Genomic DNA, 10,689 nt, shown 5'->3' on the forward strand with positions numbered 1-10,689 from the left:
GACTTTGGAATTATTATGGATTGCGAATATTGAAACAATATTATAAAACAATGTCACATATGTGAATACTACATATTAGCAGTGGCGGCTCGTCAGCAGGCACTGTGGAACTGCAGCACCCTCTATAGATTTCATGTATGCACAAAATTATGAATATATACATGACTATGAGAAATTAGGTATATTTTATCAATTATTTATAAATGATTACCATTCTCTTGTTTTTGTAATAATAATAATAATAATAATAATATGATTATGATTATGGATTAATGAATTTATTATTATTATTATTATTATTATTTATTATTATATAATTTATATTTATAATAATTATTATATTAATAATAATTATATAATAAATATTATAATAATAATAATAATAATAATAATAATAATAATAATTAATTATTATTATTATTATTATTATATTATATAATATTATTATTATTATAATAATTATTATTAATAATAATATTATTTGAAGGTAGGAGACCCTCTCTCAAACATGTTTTGTTAAAGATGATGGCAGCATCAGTGGAATTGATTTTATATATGGTCTTTTCAATTCTTCTTATTATTCTCTTCTCATCATGGCTGATATTTGCTAATAGCTGGCGATGTTCATATCTCGGTGAAAGAAATGTTTTCTAAAAATAATAATTTATTGATATGATAACAAAAGTGGTTAACAAATCTTAGTCTAAGGGCGTAACGGAATTCCAACGTTTCCAACCGTATCATCGGTTCATTTTCAAGGAAAGGTGAGCTTGAACTGATTGGAATGGGGTCGTTCGGCGGTATTTATTGTGTCCCAGGTGCTCTGTCTGATGGGCGCTGCATTTTCATTGGCTGAACAGAGGATTAAGTCCCTGAGTCAAGCCGTCTTGCAGTAGGTGGAAGCTCGCATTGCTCTTCTCGTGCGGACGCTGGAGAACTGGGAGCGTAGTATTGGGAAGGTCATTGCCGATAGACGGGGCCACCTGATTGGCCCGTTCGATCGGCTCTATGGTGCTGGCGGGCGGCGCCCTTCGTGCCACCGTCGGGAGGAGTGAAGTCTCTTGGGTGGTGTTGAGGCTGGGTCTCTCCTTCCCGATGTGTAGGGCCTCCAAGAGGCGGAGGCGACGTGGTCTGCTGCCTTATCGATAATTCTGATATTAGAATAATGTCATTCCTAGTTATCCTGGTATTGTGGACGTTTTTGGCATGATTATGGATGGTGCGCCTTCCTGAGCATGGCAGGATATCCTCTTCGAAAATCGCATAGTCGTCATACCAATGTAAGCGCCGGGGCATTCCCGGACAGGGCATTTGTACTGGTAGACAACGTTAGTTTTCTTGAGAGGATCCTGCAACACGGGGGGCTGGATTGTTTTTCATAATCAGGCCACTGGTCTTCTTGCTCTTGTAGTAAAATTATTAGTTTCACTTTTTTTCGCAGGGTCCGTGGGGAGACGTTCCTTTCTATGATGGTACGAAGGGCTCGCTCGTCCTCTTTGTATTTCTTATGAAATACTCCCGTTGTAAAAGAGAGTGACGTCTTCAAGGGCGGCGGGACGAGGCTCCTGCTGATACCACTTATCGATGTTTCTGCGAATGCATTTAGTGATGTCCCGGTTGGAATACCCGTTGTTAATTAAAACTTGGGCAACACGTTCTAATTCAGTGTGCGTGTCCTTCCATGAAGAGCAGTGTGAGAGAGCTCTCCTGATGAAGGCGCTGATCGCAGTGCGCTTGTATCTCTCTGGACACTCGCTCTCGCCGTAATGAATCGATGATACGGTTGGAAACGTTGGAAGTTCCGTTACGCCCTTAGACTAAGATTTGTTAACCACTTTTGTTATCATATCAATAAATTATTATTTTAGAAAACATTTCTTTCACCGAGATATGAACATCGGCCAGCTATTAGCAAATATCAGCCCTGATGAGAAGAGAATAATAAGAAGAATTGAAAAGACCATATATAAAATCAATTCCACTGATGCTGCCATCATCTTTAACAAAATAATAATTATTATTATTATTATAATAATAATTATTATATAATAATAATAATTAATTAATTATATAATAATAATAATAATATTATTATTATAATTTATTAATAATTATTATTATTATTATTATTATTAATTATTATTATTATTAATTATATTATTATTATTAATTAATAATAATTATTATTATATTATTAATAATAATTAATTATTATTATTAATAATAATAATTAATTATTATAATTATTATAATAATAATTAATTATTATTATTATTAATATTAATTATTATATTATATTATTATAATAATTATTATTATTATTATTATGTTATTATTATTATTATTATTATTATTATTATTATTATTATTAATATTATTATTATTATTATTATTATTATTATTATTATTATTATTATTATTATTATTATTATTATTATTATTATTATTATTATTCTAATATTATTATTATTATTATTATTATTATTATTATTATTATTATTATTATTATTATTATTATTATTATTATTATATTAATTATTATTATTATTAATAATAATAATTTATTATTATTAATAATAAGAATAATTATTATTATTATTAATAATAATAATAATAATTATTATTATAATAATAATTAATAATTATATAATAAGTATTATTAATAATAATAATTATTATAATAATATTATTATAATAATAATATTATTATATATTATTATTATTATTATTATAATTAATTATTATTATACTTATAATTAATTATTATTATTATATAATAATTATTATTATTATTATATTATTATTATTATTATTATTATTATATTATTCTATTATATTATTATCATAATTATTATTATTATTATTATTATATAATATAATAAATATATAATGTTAAAGATGATGGCAGCCATCAGTGGAATTGTATTTTTATATATGGTCTTTTCAATTCTTCTTATATTCTCTTCTCATCAGGCTGATATTTTGCTAATAGCTGGCCGATGTCATATCTCGGTGAAAGAAATGTTTTCTAAAAAATAATAATTTATTGATATGATAACAAAAGTGGTTAACAAATCTTAGTCTAAGGGCGTAACGGAATTCCAACGTTTCCAACCGTATCATCGTTCATTTTCAAGGAAAGGTGAGCTTGAACTGATTGAAATGGGGTCGTTCGGCGGTATTTATTGTGTCCCAGGTGCTCTGTCTGATGGGCGCTGCATTTTCATTGGCTGAACAGAGGATTAAGTCCCTGAGTCAAGCCGTCTTGCAGAGGTGGAAGCTCGCACTGCTCTTCTCGTGCGGACGCTGGAGACTGGGAGCGTAGTATTGGGAAGGTCATTGCCGATAGACGGGGGCACCTGATTGGCCCGTTCGATCGGCTCTATGGTGCTGGCGGGCGGCGCCCTTCGTGCCACCGTCGGGAGGAGTGAAGTCTCTTGGGTGGTGTTGAGCTGGGTCTCTCCTTCCCGATGTGTAGGGCCTCCAAGAGGCGGAGGCGACGGTGGTCTGCTGCCTTATCGATAATTCTGATATTAGGAATAATGTCATTCCTAGTTACCCTGGTATTGTGGACGTTTTTGGCATGATTATGATGGCGCCTTCCTGAGCGTGGCAGGATATCCTCTTCGAAAATCGCATAGTCGTCATACCAATGAAAGCGCCGGGTCATTCCCGGACAGGGCATTTGTACTGGTAGACAACGTTAGTTTTCTTGAGAGGGTCCTGCAACACGGGGGCTGGATTGTTTTTCATAAATCAGGCCACTGGTCTTCTTGCTCTTGTAGTAAATTATTAGTTTCACTTTTTTCGCAGGGTCCGTGGGGGAGACGTTCCTTTCTATGATGGTACGAAGGGCTCGCTCGTCCTCTTTGTATTTCTTATGAAATACTCCCTTGTAAAAGAGAGTGACGTCTTCAAGGGCGGTGGGACGAGCTCCTGCTGATACCACTTATCGATGTTTCTGCGAATGCATTTAGTGATGTCCCGGTTGGAATACCCGTTGTTAATTAAACTTGGGCAACACGTTCTAATTCAGTGTGCGTGTCCTTCCACGAAGAGCATGTGAGAGAGCTCTCCTGATGAAGGCGCTGATCGCAGTGCGCTTGTATCTCTCTGGACACTCGCTCCCGCCGTTCAGGCACATGCCCAGGTTTGTGGGTTTCGTATACACCTGTGTTACGAAGCGCTCCTCTTGTTGCCCGACGAGGACGTCAAGGAAGGGGAGGCGACGGTCACGGCAATGTTCGATGGTGAAGTTGAGTCTGCTGTGGTCGTGGAAGGCTTGTCGCAGGCGCTCTATTTCTTCCACCGTGCTGGCGCTGATGAAAGTGTCGTCAATATACGACGTACATAGACGGCTTCTCGATGTTGGCGAATACCCGACGTTCCACAGCACCCATGTAGAAGTTCGCGAAAAAGTACTCCGAGGGAGAACCCATCGCTATCTCCGTCTTTCTGTGTGTACATGTGTCCTCTGTGGGTGGAGAAAGGGGCCTTTTTTGTACAAATTTCAAGGAGTTTTCGGAGGGCATGCTCAGGGATGTTTAATGGGGGCGTGGAGTCGTCTCTATATACACGATCCAGGATTATCTCGATTGTTTCATCCACGGGGACGTTCGTGAAGAGGGACTCCACGTCCATCGATGCAATAACTCCTCCGGGGGGTGTCGTTTTCAGTGCTTCTAAAAACTCGGCAGATGACTTCAAACTGTGGTCATCTGGAACATAAGGAGTCAAAATAGTATTCAATTTCTTCGCAAGCTGGTATGTAGGAGCGGGAATTTGGCTAATAATGGGGCGTAACGGGTTCCCTGGTTTATGGGTTTTAACGTTCCCGTATATGTAGCCAAGGTCGTAGTCCCCTACGATCGGCAGCAAGTGAAGGGCATTGGAAGCTGCATTGACAGTCTCAATAATCCTATTAGCCTCACGTTTAATGTCATCTACCGGGTTCTTGGTGATTCTCTGGAATTTGCTGCTGTCTGCCAGTATCTCATCCAACTTGTGGTGGTATTCTTCAGTGTGGATGAGTACAAACGCAGCGGTTTTATCGGCCCGACGGACGGTGACATCCTCTTTCGCTCGGAGTTCTTTGGCAGCTTCCCTCAGGCGCCTGTCGATCACATCACTCTTGTAATCACCGCGTTCCGTGAGGGCCCTCACGGAACGCGGTTACGTATTTTCGTATTTTCGTGCACAGGCGCGTTACGTAACTCTCGTCATTTTAAACCTACAATTTTGACAAGTATGGCCTCTAAGAGACCCCTGTCGCCCGGTAATCCCAGGGAGGACCCGCCCTTGGAGGACGAGCAGGGCTTCGCCACCGTAAGGAAGAAGAAGAAGAAGAAACAGAAGAAGATTGTACCATCGATTTCGACCAATAATAACCTGCTCCCTACGACATCGGCACCGAATACGGCGAGTTTTGCGGAATTTCCGGCACTTCCCAAGTTCAAAGCTGTTGTTATCGAGGGCCAGACTTCATATGCTGCAGTCAGGGCCCTCGAGAAAAAATATCCAGAAGCCAACCTCATAGCCAGACCGAATTTAAGGGGAGAATTCATAATTACTCCCAAGGACCAAAAAGCTGCCGAACTACTGAGGAAAGACAACCTGTGCCACCTTCTTGATCCTGCTTCAAAAATAAGCAAGGGGATGATATGCAAAGTCCCCAAATACATAACTATCGAAAGAGTCCTCGAGGTTTCCCAACATCATGGAAGCCAAGAGATGTACTGCAAAAGATGGACAGGAAACTCTAAAGATAGCAGCGACCTTCAAGGGCCAAATTCCAGCCAGGGTCAGCCTTGGGATTCTTGGCACTTACGAGACCGAAGCCTTCGTACCAGAGCCTCTGAGATGCTTCAAGTGTCAGAGGTATGGACACCACAAGAACGAATGCAAATCAGAACACATCTGTGGAGTGTGCAGTGCGAAACACGAGACAGAAGTGTGCTTGAAAAAGTACAAGGAAAAGGGCCACACAGTTGCCGATGCCCTAAACTGCAGCCAGCAACATCATGCTTGGTTTAAGGGATGCCCAGTCAGACTGCAGAGGATTTGGAAGGCGAAGGGCATCCCTCCTCCACCTGCAAGACCTCGACAACCATCACCGACCAGGAAACCTCCCAGCAACCCCAGGTTCGATCCTAGAACGAACCTACCTCCTGTACACAAACCACCCAACCTTCCTCCAACCTCCTCGATCCCGGCCACTACATCCCACCCCCTCATCCTCTCCGTATGGCCAAACTCCCGCCCTCTACCTCCTCCCCCTACTCCCCCAACCCCTCAAGGTTACCCCCCTAACCCTGAGGTTCCCCCCTAACCCCTGCATCGCCGAAGACGTCGATTCCTGCTCGTGCCGAAGCAGGAACCCAGACAGAAGACGCAGTTGAAGAAGAGATGCAGACCTCGTGAGACACCGACTGTAGCTCCTGTTTTGTATAAAGAAGCAGGAACACAAACTGAGGAGTTTGTAGCTAAGCAAAACAGCGAAACTCAGACCTGCAAACAAGAATACAGAACTTCAAGCGTCGGAAACGAATACTTCCTCGTAAAGGAGAATATCAAATCAGAAAAGTTCTGCTGACCTACGAGGAGTTTGAGGCTTTTTTAAATAGAGCCATCTTTAACAACGACAGTGGCAGTGGTCATCAGCTGTTCTCTGAGCTCGTCCACGCTCTGTTGGACCTAGAGATCAGTCTCCCAGATGACCTCCTGTTAGAAGATTTCAGATACAGATCTCAAACATAAAGATCGCAGCTACATGAAAAGTGCTGTTTATAGCATTAACTGCTTTTTCTTTTACTAAACAATCCTCCTTTCCCCTCCGTTTTTCGGCCGCCTCACGTCTAACGACCGAATATTTCAACTGTCACTCTAACTACCGCTTAAGCTGTCGCTTATTTTTGTTATCCTGTTTTCTAAAACTGATAATATTTCGTTTTTCCTTCGTCGTTCCCTATTGCTAAACGATCGACGCTCTCTGCTTTTTTTTTTTTTTCTCGTAAAGTGAAATATGGTACTTGAACTCCATAGAGTTGCGCTTTTTTTTCCGTTTTTCTACGACTATAAATTTTTCGATTTCATTACTGGCTATCTCTGACTCGCCAGGACTCGCTACTATCGATCTTTATCTTCTACTAATGGGTACCTTAGGGTTTAAAGGGGTTTGTAACCTTGCCTATTCACTTTTCCTTTCACTTTTGAATCCATACCATTCCACCTGCACATTCCATAGAAATCATAAATAAAAAGATCGCCTCATATCCTTAAATCACCAATGCACCTAAAAATAATTCAAATGACCTACGGGCTGCTACATTAGCTAAAGCCCGTGCTGGCATAAAGCCAGCTTAATACTCCAACAACAACAACAACCCATTTCAATCAGTTCAAGCTCACCTTTCCTTGAAAATGAACCGATGATACGGTTGGAAACGTTGGAATTCCGTTACGCCCTTAGACTAAGATTTGTTAACCACTTTTGTTATCATATCAATAAATTATTATTTTTAAAAAACATTTCTTTCACCGAGATATGAACATCGGCCAGCTATTAGCAAATATCAGCCCTGATGAGAAGAGAATAATAAGAAGAATTGAAAAGACCATATATAAAATCAATTCCACTGATGCTGCCATCATCTTTAACAAAACATTTTGTTTTTGAGAGAGGGTCTCCTACCTTCAAATAATAATAATTATTATTATTATTATATAATTATATTATTATTATTATTATTATAATAATATTATTATTAATATATTATAATAATTATTATTATTATAATAATAATTATTTTCCATTAATAAATAATAATAATTAATATTATATATAATAATAATTATATTAATGATAATTAAATATATTAATTATAATTATTATTACAATTATTATTAACAATTAATATAATTATTAATATATTTATTATTATTATTATTATTATAATTATAATATAATATTATTATTATATTATAATAATTATTATTATTATAATTATTATTATTATTATAATATTATATTATTATTATTATAATTATTATTATTATTATTATTATTATTATTATTATTATTATTATCATAATTATTATATTATTATTATTATTAATTAATAATTAATAATTATTATTATCATTATATTATTATTATTATTATTATTCTATATAATTATTATAATTATTATATTAATAATATATTAATTATTATTATTATTATATTATTATTATTATTATTATTATTATTATTATTATTTATTATTATTATAATATTAATTAATTATTATTATATAATTATTATAATTATGTATAATTATTATTATTATATAAATTATTATATTATTATTATAATAATAATTATTATTATTATTATTATATTATTATTATTATATAATAATATTATTATTATAATAATAATTATTAATTATTATTATTATTATATTATTATTATTATTATTAATAATTGTATAATATATATTAATATTATTATTTTATAATATATAATTATTAATTATATTATATAATAATAATAATAATAATAATTATATAATTATAATAAAATAATATTATTAATTCTCTAAAAATAAAAATATTATTATTATATAATAACAAATAATAATTATATATAATAAAATAATTGTTATAATTAATGATAATAATTAATAATAATAATAATAATAATAATAATAATAATAATAATACTAATTAATAAGTCCCGTTGATTCCTTGGTAAAGGATCTTTACCATAATTTCCTCAGTCTATTCAGCTGTAAATGAGTACCTATCCCTGATGGGGTAGGGTCCAGCTATGGGTTAAATAGCAAAACTCAGCAATGATGGAAAGAAATGAAGAAATAAACGACAACGACGTAAATAGAACCTCTGGCAACAGAGGAGCTTCGTCCGGCAACCAGGTATTCAACCCAATTGAAGGGGAAGACGGTCAGGTACTTGGAGGTCGTCATCCAGCAACTGATCACAACAACGACAGTAATCAACAGCCTGAGATTGGAGCTACAGAAGCAAAAAGGAAGAAATGGACAAGAGAAGAAAATAAGGAAATATGGAGATGCTACATCAGAAGCAACCCGACGGAGAGAGGATATAGAAGATTGGTCAACATCTGGAATGAGAGGAATAACACCCCCCAAACAGAGCAGAGGCTGGCAGACCAAGTAAGGAACATAAAGAAAAAGAACTGGCTCTCCCCAACAGAAAGAGAACTGGAAAGGGAAATGTCACACGACAACGAATTACACGAAGACGAACTGAGAGACGATGCCGCACAGAAAGACGACAGGGAGGATGAGGTATCAAACAACGACACACGAAGAAACACCGACGAAGTAACAGAGAGGACGGAATGGGTAGAAAAGATTAGACACTGGATGGAGCCAGATACAGAGAGAACAAAGATCCCCTCCATGAAAGCCTACAACACCAAGAAATTAAGGGAGAAAACAAGTGAGGTCAATGTAATAATGGGCATAATACACACCACCAGTATCACAGAAACAAATAACTTGGTATATGCAGGAGCAAGATTAGTAGCAGAACTGATGGGGATTCGAACACCAACACCACCAGCACAACCAACCCAACAGAAACCAAAGCAGCAACCTCCTTGGAAAAGGCGCCTGGAAAAGCAAATCATGGTGATGAGATCTGACTTGAGTAAACTGAAAGAGATGGCAGATAAAAGACTAACAAGCAAGAAAACAAGGGCGGAACTCAACGAGAAATACAAAGTACAAGAGAGGGGACTAAACAACACAATAGAAGATGTAAAACAGAGGCTTAAGGCCAAAGCACATAAGATCCAACGGTACATGAACAGGAATAAGGGATACCAACAGAACAAACTATTCGGAACCAACCAGATAAGACTATACAGCCAACTAAGAGGGGAAGACAACCACCCAGAAATTCCTGAAGCCGAACCAAGTAAGAGACTCTGGGAAAACATATGGAGCAATCCGGTATCACACAACAAACATGCAACATGGCTCCAGGAAGTTAAGGAAGAAGAAACAGGGAGAATAAAACAAAGATTCACAGAGATCACGACAGACACAGTCAGACGCCAACTAAAGAAAATTCCAAACTGGAAAGCCCCAGGTCCCGATGAAGTCCATGGATACTGGCTCAAAAACTTCAAAGCCCTACACCCACGAATAGCAGAACAACTCCAGCATTGTATCTCAGATCACCCTGCACCCAAATGGATGACCACAGGAAGAACATCATTAGTACAAAAAGACAAGAGTAAGGGAAATGTAGCCAGTAACTACAGGCCTATCACCTACCTACCAATATTGTGGACGTTACTAACAGGTATCATCAGTGAAAGGCTATACAACTACCTAGAGGAGACAAACACCATCCCCCACCAACAGAAAGGCTGCAGAGGGAAATGTAGGGGCACAAAAGACCAGCTCCTGATAGACAAAATGGTAATGAAGAACAGTAGGAGAAGGAAAACCAACCTAAGCATGGCATGGATAGACTATAAGAAAGCCTTCGACATGATACCACACACAATGGCTAATAAGAATGCCTGAAAATATATGGGCAGAGGAAAATACCATCAGCTTCCTCAAAAATACAATGCGCAACTGGAATACAATACTTACAAGTTCTGGAATAAGACTAGCAGAGGTTAATATTAGGAGAGGGATCTTCCAGGGC

This window comes from Macrobrachium nipponense, chromosome 23 (assembly GCF_015104395.2).
Source record: "Macrobrachium nipponense isolate FS-2020 chromosome 23, ASM1510439v2, whole genome shotgun sequence".
Classification (NCBI taxonomy): Eukaryota; Metazoa; Arthropoda; class Malacostraca; order Decapoda; family Palaemonidae; genus Macrobrachium; species Macrobrachium nipponense.